We start from the raw sequence: 15182 nt of genomic DNA on the forward strand, positions 1-15182 counted from the left end.
AAAATGGCTTATTCAGCTGTGTCATGTAAATTCTGAGATTTTGCTTCATATTCAGCTGATAATTTTTAGATATGACTTTATCACATCTTGTTTTATCTATTATTGATGCAAAGAATATGAACAATTCTATTTTCCATTTCCCATTGTACCTTAATCACTAACACCAAGATTCAAATTTTAAATAATCTGGAATCTGAGATGCAGAATCAGAGTAAGAAAGAGCCAATTTTACCTGTTCAGATGGAATTGAAGAGAACTACAAATCAATACTATGAAAAATCAAAGAAAAATATTTTAATGGTTCCACAATTAGACGTTTCTGCAAAGCCTTCCTCTTTGTCTCAACAGTCACAAATTGACACAGTAGATAATGTAATTCACTACCACCGAACTCAAGCACCTGCACTTATACACCTGTTACCAATATCTTTTACTTAGGACATTCAAGATTGGTTTAACTGGAAGCCATGGGAGGTGATGCTGATTAGTTTACATAAAGAAGGATTTATGCAATGCCATTGAATGAGCTCCTAAAATCAAAGGTATAATATTTCAGGATCCTTGGGTATCTCTGGCTTCATCAGTAGTGAAAATGCATATATGTTTCTTCTTCAGAGAATACTGGCATTCAACTGACTCAGCTCCAGACACCTCTAGCATTGAAATTCTTAAAAATCACTAATGGTGCATACTGTATAGCAGTTACCCAGAGCATCATTCTATTTTTCATGGAAACTTTATTTCCCTCCCTTATTCTGAGCATTAAAAGTTAACACAGGGGCACATAGAAAAGACACTCACATGAGAATAAAATGGTTTTGGTTTTGTCAATAGGCAAACTTATCTCTGGAGTTCAAAGACCAGGAGCAGATGTCAAACAAGGGACCTCTTCAAAGAAACTGGAAGACTGCCAGCTTCTAAGATTAGTACTGCCACTACAATAATTCTGCCACGTTCAGAGTTGGGCTGAATCCAGAGGCTACTTCTCTAATTGAAGGGTCCTAGTATGGCTCCCTAAGTTCTTTAATTTACTTTCCATCAGCTGTTCCTCAGCATGCAGGCTTTTCCAGCCACTGCTGGATTGCTTGTACTGCTTCCTATATGCAAGAGTCAACATTCTTAGTGAATAATAGAAAGGAATGAATGGTAATAAGTTCAGGGAAATTAGTTGCTAGATCATGATGAGACTTCTTGTTTATTTTGTTCTCTGTGTTTGCCGTACCCACCTAAATTAGGTGACCCCCTTCTGTACCTGGCTCTCTTGCCTGTATTATCTATCTTCCTCAGCAAAGTATCCTCTGTGTTGAATGGACCATCAAATAAATGTTAGAAGAAAAGACACTTAATTGTCTATTTATAGGCAAATTTAACTGATTAGAATTATGCTTCAGCCTGCTATTTTGGGGTTTGTAGTGAATTCTTAATTCTCTTTTTAAAATAAAAATTACTAGGTAAAAAGTTAAATGACTTTTGTCTTCCTTTTTTTCTAGCTTATGTTATTCCCCTGAGCTTCATCTTTAGGCCATTCTTCAGGTCAGGTTTATTGGCTTCATAATATTTTTGTCATTTGTTTCATCTCCCTGGAAATTTATTTAGTAAGATCCATTGTTCATATTTTAGATCTCTGTGCAATGTTCACAACGTTTCTGATCACAGTTTAATTAAACTTTTGTCACTTATTTTGCTGCTTCTGGTGTAATATTTTTGAATAATGCATTATTAATTGATTTACATTTTCTGTCTTACACAATTATGTATCGTATTTTTTGTCTTATCCATCTGAATCTTATTTCACAAAGTCAATTCTTTTCAATGTTAAGATTACAAAGTAGATAGTCTATATACTTCACTATTATTCCTTCAACCATATTTTTATTTTAAAAAAGTACCACCTTCTTCTGACTTTCATCCTATGTGATCATATCCCTATTTTTTTGCAGAATATTTTAGCAGACCAGTCACTGACATCGTTTTTGTCATTATGTCTTCTTTGAGTGAACATCCTTTCCATGACTGGCATGTTCTTCTCAAATAAAGTGAACTGATTTTTATTTTTATTTTATCCCCTATCTTTCTTCCAAGATGCTCATGAAATTCTGCTCTGTGGTTAAACTGAAGGATGTGTAGGTAGACTTTTATATTACCAGTTTGTCAATATGATCATCTACTTGGAATAAAATGGGATGGATTGGTGGAGGAAGGAAACCTGAGTCCTGAGCTGTCCTCAAAAAAAGAATTCATTCTTGACACATTTTCTTCTCTTTCTTTCATGTCATTCTTTTTTTTTTTTTTTTGAGATGGAGTCTCACTCTGTGGTCCAGGCTGGAGCGCAGTGGTGCGATCTCGGCTCACTGCAAGCTCCACCTCTCAGGTTCACGACATTCTCCTGCCTCAGCCTCCCGAGTAACCTCACCTGGGACTACAGGTGCCCGCCACCATGCCTGGCTAATTTTTTTTTTTTTTAATAGAGATGGGGTTTTACCGTGTTAGCCGGGATGGTCTCAATCTCGTGACCTCGTGATACTCCCACCTCGGCCTCCCAAAGTGCTGGGATTACAGGCATGAGCAAACCTCCAGATTTTCACGTCTTTCTGGGCTACTTTGTGGATCACTTCTTGCAACATCATACTGGTGTTTTTTTTTTTTCCCCTCAAGAAAGGAAAGTTTCCTTCTCTTTTGATGTTTATTATTAGGATTTTCTTCTAATATGTCTTCATATATACCATATCCAAAACAACTCTTTAACATATTTGATGGCACCATTTCCCAGTCTCTATGTTTGTTATACATGTTCCCTCTTTGTTTATGGTCCTTTGTTGATTTCAGTCAGCATCTATGATAGTGATGGGGGTGGTAAGGCTCAAGTTTTTGTCTTTTACAAAGCTTCCTCGTCTTTTTATTTTCATTGTCTTCCTGAATAATAGCTACTTCTCACAGGAATATAAAAGAAAAAAGATACAAAGCTTGTAAGGTTTGCTTCTTTTCATCACATTGAAGCAAGGAGCCAGATCTAATCTTAATCCCATGTAGCCAATGTTCTCCTTGAACTTCAGTTGCTCATTGAAAGAAGTCAACATATTCAAAGATTTATTATAAAATTCCCAATCTTATATCCCATTTCCCCTAGCCATGTCTTTTAGGAGTAATCAACCACACCAAAGTGTTACTAGAAGCATTTAGTTTTATAGACGTCAGTTAAATTTTAAATGACAAATGCAGTAGATCTCAAACTATTTAAAAAGTGCTAGCGAAATGTCAGTATGTTTAAATTGTGGAGAAAAAAAAGAAAAAAAATCAATATATTGTAACAAGCACTTGGATTTTCAGCACAAATGGTTTAAATGCCAGAGAAAAAAATGATGGCTCTATCCCAAATTTAAATGTTGAGAATCTGTCTCTGCAGTTCCTTTATCTCTTTAGCTTGTGTCTCTTTTCTTATTCTGGTAGGATCTGTCCTCTTCAAAAGTTTTCCTGTTATGTAGTTCTCTGTAAAAATGAGCTCTAAACTGAGATCTAGATATCTTAGTTTCTATAAGCTAGAAAACTAGCTCAAACTAGAGATATAAAAATTACATTGGCAAATACTTTCCAGAGCTACAAATTGAATTAACTATCTGATGATCTCAACTTATTTAAACAAGCCAAGTCTTCATGGATAAACACATATTTATTTAGTACCTTTAATATTTAAGGTACACTTAGGTGCTTTGAGAATGAAGTTTCTACTACTGTGTTAGTTTGCTAGGGCTTTCACAGTGAAGTACCATAGACTGGTTGGCTTAAACAACCGAATTTTATTTTCTCACATTTCTGGAAGCTAGATATTAGAGATGAAGATACCGGCAGGGTTGGTTTCTTCCAAGGGCTCTGAGGAAATAATACATTCCAAGTTTCTTTCTTTGCACATGGCCATCTTCCCCCTGCATCTTCACATTGTCTTCCTTTTGTCCATGTCTGGTGTCCAAATTTCTTCTTTTTATGAGCACATCATTCATATTGCATCAGGGATTACCCTAATGACCTCATTGCAACTTTAACTCTATAAAGACCCTATCTCCAAATGCAGTTAAATACTGAGGTACTGAGGAATAAGACTTCAACATACAAATTTTAGGGAGACAAAATTCAGTTCATACCATCTATTACTTACTGTATATAGGAAAGGCAGCATAGTGTATTGGTTGAGGAAAGGCTGTGAAATCCACCTGCCAATATCTGAATCCTTGATCTGACCCTACTTTCTAGCTGAGTTACTCTCAGCAAGTTTTTTTTGTTTTGTTTTGTTTTTTTTAATCTTTAACCATTCTGTGCTTCAAAGTCCACATCTACAAATTTGGGGTGTTAAAGTAAATTAAAATGGGGACCAGACCTGGAGAATTTCTCAGCAGACAGACAGGTAGGCCTCATAAATGACCTTAAACTTGTTTGGTTTGAAAATATAAGCAAAATTTAGCTTGAGCTATTTCTTATCAATACTCATGTTAAAGAAAATTAGACTTAAGGCTAATTTATCAGAAGCTGCCAACCAATTTATATAACTAAACACTTTACAGCAGGATAGATCAATAAGGAAATTGTATGACTGTAACCAAATATTTTACTTGCTTTAATTCTGTGTTAATTCTATAAAAACTTTGCTCTGCAGTTCCTCAGGCAGAGCCTCAAAACCACACCTGGTTTGGACATGCCTGATTTGTGAATTGCTGTTTGCTCAAATAATCTCTTTAAAATTGTATTGTGCCTCTGTTAATTTTTGACAAGAGCAATACTTATTTCATAGGCTTATTTTGTAGACTAATGAGTTAATACACGTAAAGTGCTTTAAAAGTATATATCTCCGAGTACAAATTCAATATATATGCAATTCAATTTCAGATATTTTTATAATTAAATAAAGGGCAGGAGATATGCTATAAAGTATATAAAGCCATCATGATGAGAAAATCAGGCATACTCCTGATAAAGTAGTGATGATATTAGTTTCCAGTAAAATTTATTTTGACAAAAATAACCATTTGAAAAATTTTTAAGCAGAACCATTTAAGCAATTGCTATTCAAAAGCATTTAAACTTCCTAAACAGACTCTGGTTCTGGGTAAGATAGCGTGTACTTTATCTTTCTTACTGAGTACAGCTATACAACCTGAATAGAATGCATGGAAAAGCTCTGTGAGGACACAGAGAAGTAGTTTGTAGTAGGCAGATTTGGAAAGGCCAGAATTTAAAGTTCTACAACACTGTGGTAATTATACATTTTTTCCCCTTTTTCACCTTCCTGGCCTTGAGCTTGCCTAAAATCTGGATGTGTATATTTTGGTAGGCAGAAAATGCTCCAGGAGGGGCCCACCAGTTCTGACTATAGGAATGGAAATGTGGTTTCCTAACATTCAGAGACAGTAGGAGAAATCCTGGTTTTCTTTTCCTTATTCTACTTTTTTTTTCTTCCTACTTAAAATTATCTCTCATTCCATCCAGTTCCTAGGCAGATCCACTTGCAGAGATGGGAGTGTTGGCCACAGTGGAAGCAAGGCAGCCTGCAGGCACCTAAAACTCAGAGTGAGCAAGCTTTCCTTTCCAGTTGGGGCAGCTGTGGCCCTAAGAAGGTGGGATAAAATGTCACTATTTTGGTCCCTATTTGTCCTCATCCTGCTTCCTGTGAGTGTGACCAATCCCAGAAGTGGTCGTACTCACAGGAAGTGTGTGGCACAGCAGGATAAATAAAGCGTCAGCTTTCTAGTTAAAGGACCAAAAAGGAAAGGCCCAGAAAACCGAAAAGTATAGGGATAATCCCAGATAGGGAAGAACTCAGAACCGTGAATTTGTAAAGCTGTGTATGATGAACTCATGGGCTCACCCTTGACCTGATCATGTATGGATCCCAACCTAAACAACATACCATATTCTGTGAAAACTAAACTAAGAGACACACTACTGCCTAGGTCCCAGACTGGCCACTGGCTGGTGAACACATGGGACAGATCTGAATTATAAAGGCAGTGGCACTAGAAATGAATTAAAACCACAATAAACATAAAACTGGTTGAAATTTGTTTTGTGCACCCAACTAAGCTGATAAGCTGCTGAAACAAAATTATCAATATTAAATATCACTTAAACAAGACACAGAGTCTCAGTGCGTAATATTCAAAATGTCTAGGATACAAGCCCAAATTACTCAGCATGTAAAGAATTAAGAAAATCTCCACATGCAGGATAAAAGGCATTGAATGGATAACAAGGCCAAGATGTTACAGACGTTGGAATTCTATGATAAAGAATTTAAATCAGCGATTATAAAATGCTTCAGCAAGCAATCACAGACATAATTAAAATAAATAGAATGATACGAAATATCAGAAACAAAGTAGAATATGATCCAAAGTGAAGAAGATCCAAATATAAACTTTAGAACTGAGCAATAAAGTAACAGCAAAAGCAAAACCTCATGGAATAGATTAGGTATTTTTAATTCAGGGTCAATGTATGGCTTCATGAGTATGTAGAAAGAGCTGTGGTTCCTTGAAATTGAATTGTATGGATAGCAAATGGGCAGTTTCCAAAGAGGTGGGTGCACTGTTGAAAATGCTGATGTCTGGTCCACAAGCTTGGAGGTTATAATTTAATGATCTGTGGGTAGGACTAGTGGTATCAGTGTTTTAAAAAATAGACTCAGATCATTTGAGACAGAGCAGAGACCCTCTCTTAGGGGCCTGTGCCTGCTGTCCCATGCCAAACATTGAAATAAAGGAAAATCTTGAGTTCTTTTAAGGGAAATTCTAGTTACCTAGCTATCCCTAACAAGTAAATAAGCAACTTGTAAAGCAAGAAAGTAATAGTAGCCTAATACAATAGAAAAAGAAGCTACAATCACTGGTTGTTTGGTTCTCCTATAGCAACTTTCCCATAGAAACTAAAGATAACATCTTAACATATGTTTCTGAGTTGTTTTTCAGAAACAGATCCCCACAAAGAGGATCTGCCAGGACAGCAGGTAGGCCTCAGACAACGAGGAACTGCAGACTGACCTCTGACCACCACTCTTTGTTATAAATTTTAAAGTTTCCTGGAGAAACTCACCCCAAGCCAGAGCTAACATTCTTTGCAGACCCCAAAATTTTAAACCAAGCTTTTCTTCCTTAATCTTTTGCATATCAGAAAATCTTTCAATCTAACTATGACCTATAAGTCCCCTCTTCAAGACATCCCATACTTTTAGGCCAGCACCACTGTGTAACATCCATGTATTGATTTTAAGTTTTTCCTGTAACTTCTGCTTTCCTGAAATCTACCCCTGACTTTAATTTATCCCTCATCTACAAGCCACTGGGGAGGTTGGGAACTAAGTGTAAGCTGCCTGATTCTCCTTGCTTGGTGTCTTGCAAATACATGCTCTCCTTCTTCCTGCTGCAAAGGTTGGCATGGATATCTGGTCTTACTGCACCAAGTAAGTGGAACCCTGTTCACTTCCATAACACATTCTCACCACCAGCCAGGGGCAAGGATAGTTAATCAAGTGCAGCCCACTTAGTTTTCAGAAGAGAAGACTGAAGTGCAACAGGTTTTTATCCCATCAGCTTTCCCTGCCACCTAGATTGTGAATACTATTTACTATCACTTGTTTTCTGGGCTTACCAGCATGATAACCCAATTTTAAATCTAATTCTTGTGTCCCACACCAACTTTCTATCTTCTTCTATTTCTCAGAAACTTCTCTTATATTTGTGTGTAAACCAGAAATAAAATTCTAAGACCCCAACTGACTGAATGGATCCCCCTTTTGGCCAAGGGCATTCCAAAGTAAACCTGAAAAACAAGTGCAATTCATGATGAGAAGGGTGAATCGAACATGTCTCATTATACCTTCCTCCCTTTGGAATTCAGGCACAACTGACCAGCATTAAGATTAAAACAGATATCTTAAGACTGACAAAACACTTTGTAACAATAAGATGTCGAGTTCCAACCTGACTATAGTATAGCATCACATGACAGCAGGCCTTGAAAGAAATGAAAATATTTTACCCTAAGATATATTTATTTGACATATTTTGAAATACCTTGCTAATAATACCTGTTGTGGGGAAAATGTACATTCTAAAGAGAACCATTTTCCCTTTACAAGTTTTTCCTTGATCCAGGAGAGATTAATTAAGAGTCTGACACCTTTTGGGATCTGATTAGAGACATTTACTATCTATTCCTTCTGAAGGCTACTACCTGGAGGTTTCATCTGCAAGTCATTGGGGATGCATAATAAGAACTTTGATCTCCACAACTCCTTACCTCAACCCAGATACTCCTTTCTATTGATTCCAGTTTCTTCAATAATAATTTAACTCTTTCAATCAATTGCCAGTCAGAAAATCTTTGAATCTGCTTGTGATCTGGAAACCCCCATTTTGAGTTGTCCTGCTTTTCCAGACTGAACCAGTGTATACCTTACATGTATTGACTGATGGCTGCTTGTAACCTTTGACCCCCTAAAATGTACAAAATCAAGCTGTAACCCAACCATCTTGAGCACATGTTCTCAGGACCTCCTGGGTCTGTGTCACAGGCATTGGTCACCATATTTGGCTTCTGAAAATATTTAAACCTCTTTAAATATTTTACAGAGTTTGACTCTTTTTATAACGTGTATTTATTTCTCAGAAAGATCCCCAACCTTATTTTTTGCCTTAATTAGAGGGCTCAGGTGGAATGGGTGGAGAGCTTGCCTGGGGTGTGGAATTTGGGACCACATTGTAATGTTCAGTGATTAATACCATTTGGAAGAACAATTTTTGAAATAAGAATTATTTGCAAAAGTTGATGATAAAATACAAAACAGTTAAACAAAAGCAAAAATCAATTAACAGTGCTTTGTGAAGCAAAATTAAAAACTGAGGCAAAATAATAATAATCAATAATATTTGCCTTATTTTTATTTGGAATTTGGATGGTTTGTTCCTCATGGATTTTTCTCTTTTTGGGCAACAATTTAGTGTATTAAATACTGCAAATAAATGGTGCATGGAAATATTCGTTTTGATCGATGAATTTTTTTGGTGATCCCTTGGATTTTAGAGCTCAGAAAAAGTGCATCTCTTGTCTCAACATGATCCTGACCCTGAGTACTGCATCTCCTAAGTGGAGACTTGTGGAAACAGCAAGAGGCTCCTGACCATAAGGAGAAACAGGTTAAATCATTTGGGAATGACAGCACGGACAGAATGAACAATATTTTGAGTGAGAGAAGGGGAAAAATTTAATTCTTTCTTATAAAAATGTATGAAATTTTTCCTTTATTGGCTAGCACTAGCTATTTTCTGAAAGGAGGGATTAAATTTTATTGAAGACCACTTTTTTTTAATAAACCACTTAATGTGAAGATAAAACTCTGAATATCTACATTATTAGTAACCATGATGATTTTTTAAAAATACAGTTAAACAAGTTGTTCCATCAGAAATAAAAAATAATAGAGGAGGAAAAATCTGATAAGAGAACAGAAGGAGAGGCATCATTTTGGGAACCGGAATTGCCAATGCCTACTTTGTTTTCATTTAAAATGTACATTTTTCCATCTTCCTAAACTTGACAGTGAAGTCCACATAAATGCCTATGTGAGTAGGGTTTTTCTTATTTTTGTGTTGTGCAAATTAAAAAAGGGGACATAGTTTCTGCCAGTGACAATAATAGCAGGAAAATGAGAGAATTCCTAAATTGAACTAATTCAGCAAAAGCAAGAGCTCCGAGTCAGAGAAGGATATGATAATACAAGTTCATTTAGAGTTCACAGAAATCTCATAAAAGGCCCTGGGCTTTCCAATACTTGTAAAAGGTTGCATCCACTCTTCCCTCACTCTTAAGGTCTCTGTGGCTACAGCTGACGTGTAGTCAAGCCATTACCATGGCTGCTCAGCATAAATAGAAAATACTAACACTGTATGTGCTCAAAATTTTGTAGACTCTGAACTTTTTTGTATGTGATTATGCAGAATTTCTTAAATGTTTCTTAATCAACCAGTAAAATAGTCAGTCACCTTTCTTCCAAAGTTAAGAAAATGTTACTAAAACTTGACAATAAGAAATAAGGCAACTAAGTAAGTACATCTCTTTTCAATGTCATATGGGGGAAAAAAAGCCCAGTTAAGGATTGTCTAAGATAATGCACTTTCTTCTATTCATTGTTTACTCTTCTACAGAATTCATGAACTTAGTGAGGTTACATGTAATTTGTTGGATTTTTGTTTGTTTGGTAAAAACACAAAAACAGTCTGTCTGGCAGAAAGAAAGATAACAAAGTTTACAATTTAGTGAACTGGAAGATATTAGTTACTCTTCAATCTTGTTGAACTGGTCTAAATTTCTTTTGTTTTTTTCATTAATTAATGAATTAAATAAAATTTTTGACACATGTGCATTACAAAAACAATTAAAAATTATTTGTTGAACTCAATATCAGAATGAGCTTAAAATCAGGATGGAGATGACATAGGGAGGAATTAGCAATCTTAAAGATGGATCAGTAGAAATTATCCAGGCTGAACAACAAAGAGAGGAAAGATAAACAAAAGAAAACAATGCTCAAGGACCTGTGGGAGGCTACTAAAAGGTGAAACATTTGTGTCATTGGAATTATACAAGGAAAAAAGAAAAAGAAGTATAGTGCAGAAATATATGTGTCTGTATTTATATATATGTGTGTGTATATATATACAGATGTGTGTATATATGAGTGTGTGTGTATATATTATTGATTATTATTATTTTGCCTCAGTTTTTAATTTTGCTTCACAAAGCACTGTTAATTGATTTTTGCTTTTGTTTAACTGTTTTGTATTTTATCATCAACTTTTGCAAATAATTCTTATTTTGTGTATGTATATACAAACATTGCAAATTTAACTAAAGCCATAAACTCTCATATTGAGTAATCTCAGTGAACTGCAAAGAAAATAACACGAAGAAAGAAATTCATACCTAGTCACATGATAATCAAAGTACTAAAAATTGAAAACAAATAAAAACATCTTGAAAACAGCTATAGAGAAATAATGTATGATTTATAAGGAAATTATTTGAATGACAACAAATTTCTCATCAGAAACAATTGAGGCTAGGAAGAAGAGGCTTAATATTTGTAAGGTGCTAGAAGACAACTACTGTCAACCCAAACATCTATATCCAGTTAAAATGTCCTTCAAAAGTGATGAAAGTATAAAGACTTCTCAAATAGAGACTCTATGGCCATTCCAAAAAACATTATTTTGACAGAAAGAAAATGATACCAAAAGGAAACTTGAAACATTAAGATGAAAGGAGAGCAAGATAAATAATAAATATTGATGTAAACAAAATAGACTATTAATCTCTTTTTGAGTTCTTTAAACATGTTTGAGAATTGAAACAACATTGTTTTAAATTACCTAATAGAATTTCAGTGCATATAGATATATTACATAAAACAAATAAGGATAATAGGAAAGGAGAGCTATTTGGTGGTAAGGTTTCTACATTCCACTTGAAGTAATAAAATAGAATAAAATAAAATAAGTAGACCACTAAAAGTTAAGCATTATATTGTAATGTTGAAAGCAACCACTTAAACAAGGGGTGTCCAACCCCTGATACCCGTCCATGGCTTGTTAGGAACTGGGCTGCACAGCAGGAGGTGAGTAGAGGGGGAGCTAGCATTACCACATGAGTTCCACCTCCTATCAGATCAGCAGCAGCATTGGATTCCCATAGGAATGCAAGCCCTGTTGTGAACTGCACATGCAAGGCATCTAGGTTACATGCTGCTTATAAGAGTCTAATGCCTGATGGTCTGAGGTGGAACAGTTTTATCCAATAACCATACACTGCTGCCACCTGTGGAAAAATTTTCTTCCACAAAATTGGTCCCTTGTAGCAAAAAGTTGGGGACCACTGACTTAAAACACTATAAAAAGAATAATATTCAATAACAACACAATTGATAATGTAGAATAGTAAAAACTGTGCAGAATACCTAAAAGAAGGCAGGAAAAGAAAGCATAGAAATTAAAACATAAAGCAAATAAACAGAAAAGACATAATAAAATGATAAACCTATATCCCAACAGTAAGTATATTAAATAATACTGGTCAAAACACATGTATTAATAAATGGGGATTGCCAGAGTGGATAAATTAATATGTCCTAACTAAATGCTTAAGAAATTCACGTTAAATTAACAATAGATAGTTGAGAAGTCAAAGAATAAAAAATGAAATGGACCCAATTGTCCAAGAGATTGATTTCTTTCTTTCTTCTTCTTCTTCTTTTTTTTTTTTTTTTTTTTTTTTTTTTTTTTTTTGATAAACATAGAAATTCACCCTTCTAGTCTTAAAACTTGAAACTTACATTTGTTTTATCTGAGTTCCTTCCTCAGGAACTGGACCCCCAAGACTCTCAAAAAGTATCAAATAGCTGAAGTTCACCAGATCATCACACCGAACAATGACATGCTGGGTCTCACATTCATCATGATTGCTTTCTTACCCCTCCCAAGTTATTATTTTCCTACACATAGTTAAACTTTTTCCCTGCTATATAAATCCCTAATTTTAGTTGGTCAGGGAGATGGATGTGAGACTGATGTCCCATATCCTTGGCTGCTGCACCCCATTAAAGCCTTCTTCCTTGGTGGTACTTGTCATCTCAGTCATTGGCTTTCTGTGCAGCAAGCAGCAGAACTTAGACCAAACCCCAAATGTTTAGGTAACAGATTTTAGTTCCGTGACCAGGAACACTTTGCTCGTGGCTTGACTGCTGTGGGCCCGGAGTTTCAGAAGTCCTGCTAAGGAGCTGCCCTCCAAATATTGGCTGCAGGTGAGTTTCTATCTGTTTCTGGCCCCACTGCTATGAGCCGCAGTCATGCTCCTGATCACCTCAGAAGAACTGCCTTTGAAATTGGGCATCTGCTTCAGGATAGGTGAGTGACCTTTGTGGACCCTGACAGCAAGATCTGCTCCTCTCAACCGGGAAATTTTTTTTTTTTTTTTTTTTTTTTTTTTTTTTGCGACAGAGTCTTGCTCTGTGGCCCAGGCTGGAGTGCAGTGGCGCGATCTCAGTTCACTGCAAGCTCCGCCTCTTGGGTTCACGCCATTCTCCTGCCTCAGCCTCCCAAGTAGCTGAGACTACAGGCGCCCGCCACCACACCCGGCTAATTTTTTGTATTTTTAATAGAGATGGGGTTTCACCGTGTTAACCAGGATGGTCTTGATCTCCTGACCTCCTGATCTGCCCGCCTCGGCCTCCCAAAATGCTGGGATTACAGGCGTGAGCCACCGCACCTGGCCAACTGGGAAAATTTTTAAGGAAATGTCCATATGCAGGTTGAACAAGCCCAACAGACTGAGAGAGGGAAGCGCCCTGTTTCAGAATGGACATTCTTGGGGGCTTGTTTGAATAATTTTATATGAGAAAAGATTCATTTGGTGAATTTTTGTCCTCAAGTAAATTGACTGACTAGTTATTAAAAAAAAAAAAAAAAAAAAACGCTAGAAAAAAAATTACACAGTCCAAGCGTGTCATAGATGGTCTGGTCTGTGTGTGTCGTATGTAGTTTTTCTTCTTTCTCTCTGTATCTATTTTTATACACAAACAGAGAAAATAGGAAGTTTAAAAAGTTTTTGTAATAAAATATTCTTTAAAACCTAATAGAAAACTAGAGAAATCTTACTAACATTGCTCATAATTAAAGCTGTCAGTCTTGATGAAGTTAAAATAAAATATTATGAAGAAATATAGGGCCAGGCGCGGTGGCTCACACCTGTAATCCCAGCACTTTGGGAGGCTGAGGTGGGTGGATCGCGAGGTCAGGAGATCGAGACCATCCTGGCTAACACGGTGAAACCCCGTCTCTACTAAAAATACAAAAAATTAGCCTGGCGTGGTGGCGGGCGCCTGTAGTCCCAGCTACTCCGGAGGCTGAGGCAGGAGAATGGTGTGAACCCAGGAGGCAGAACTTGCAGTGAGCCGAGATTGCGCCACAGCACTCCCGCCTGGGCGACAGAGCGAGACTCTGTCTCAAAAAAAAAAAAAAAAAAAAAGAAAAGAAATACATTGGAAGTTTGGCAATTTTTAAAATCTATTTAAGTGTGAAGCCAGGTTTAGCATGGAGCCAAATTTTCACATATATGCTTGCATTGATTCACACTAGATTTGGTATTCTGAATAGATAGTACTAGCACTAAAGAACTTATTGGTCACATACCTAACGTGGAATTTTTTAATTGTGGTGAATGTATAGTGATATTGGTGGACTTAAAGAGATTACATTGTGTATCAGGAACAAATTATTCATTATATGATTTTTCTTTAGGCTGTGAGTAGCACTGTAGCCTCCAAGGTAAAATGAGTAGGAGAAAAATTGGGGGCTGGTTTCCATTTGCTCTATTTATTTAAATTGCCTAAGTTAACTTTGTCAAGCTTCTAAAATTGTTAGAGGACACTAGCTATCTGAAATTTGATTAGTTTTGCTTACCTCTGATGATCTGGAAAGCTATGACAGCTTTGAGTTTCCTGGCAAAAATAAATTACTAAAAGACTTATTTTTATAAGTTCTGAACAGCAATAGTAAATTATATATTAATACTTTGTTATTTGGGAAAGTAGATGACAGTAGAAATGCTTAAATGGGGTTTATTTCCAAGGTGATTCAATTAAATCAATAATTTGGGTTAATTTCAGATCTTTTTCTTTAATGAGGAGAAACTATGATATGGGTACAGAGTTTTAATATTCAGGAAAGATTGGCCTCATCTTTAAGAGAATTAAATTGATGATTGATTGGAATTTATCTCAAACTACTTTAGTTGTGTTTACTATTATTAACATTAAGTGACATTCACTTGGATTAAGTAGGAAAAAATATTTTTTAAAAAAGCATGTGAGACTTTCTAGTGATTTTTTATCCCAAGACATTTATTGCTGATTAGCCTTTATGTGTGTACTTGAAAACAAAATATGTGCAAGTATTGCACTGATTTGAAGATTTTATTAGTAAAAGTTATCTAATCAGCTAACTGTACTGTATCTAGAAATCAATCTTAGAAATGTTTAATGATGATGCTCTTTTAAGAAGCTGGAAGAAATTATTGTGTGCTTGTTCTTACTTTGTTTTGTTTTGTTGCATAGTATTTAAGTTGTTCTCATACTGAATTTCTAAAAC

The 15182-nt window shown here is 35.8% G+C and overlaps 1 long non-coding RNA gene across 3 annotated transcripts in view; it reads left to right on the plus strand.

The window, feature by feature from the left end:
- Positions 1-15182, plus strand: part of LOC139357909 (uncharacterized) — a 36746-nt gene that overhangs the window by 10640 nt on the left and 10924 nt on the right. Inside the window, exon 4 of one of the 3 annotated variants that reach the window (XR_011611937.1) lies at positions 5476-5603. The exons of the other annotated variants lie outside the window; for them this stretch is intronic. This is a non-coding gene — a long non-coding RNA (uncharacterized lncRNA). The remainder of the gene's footprint in view (positions 1-5475; positions 5604-15182) is intronic. 3 annotated transcript variants of the gene reach the window in all.

Source organism: Macaca nemestrina, chromosome 13, assembly GCF_043159975.1.
Source record: "Macaca nemestrina isolate mMacNem1 chromosome 13, mMacNem.hap1, whole genome shotgun sequence".
In the NCBI taxonomy this organism is placed as follows: domain Eukaryota; kingdom Metazoa; phylum Chordata; class Mammalia; order Primates; family Cercopithecidae; genus Macaca; species Macaca nemestrina.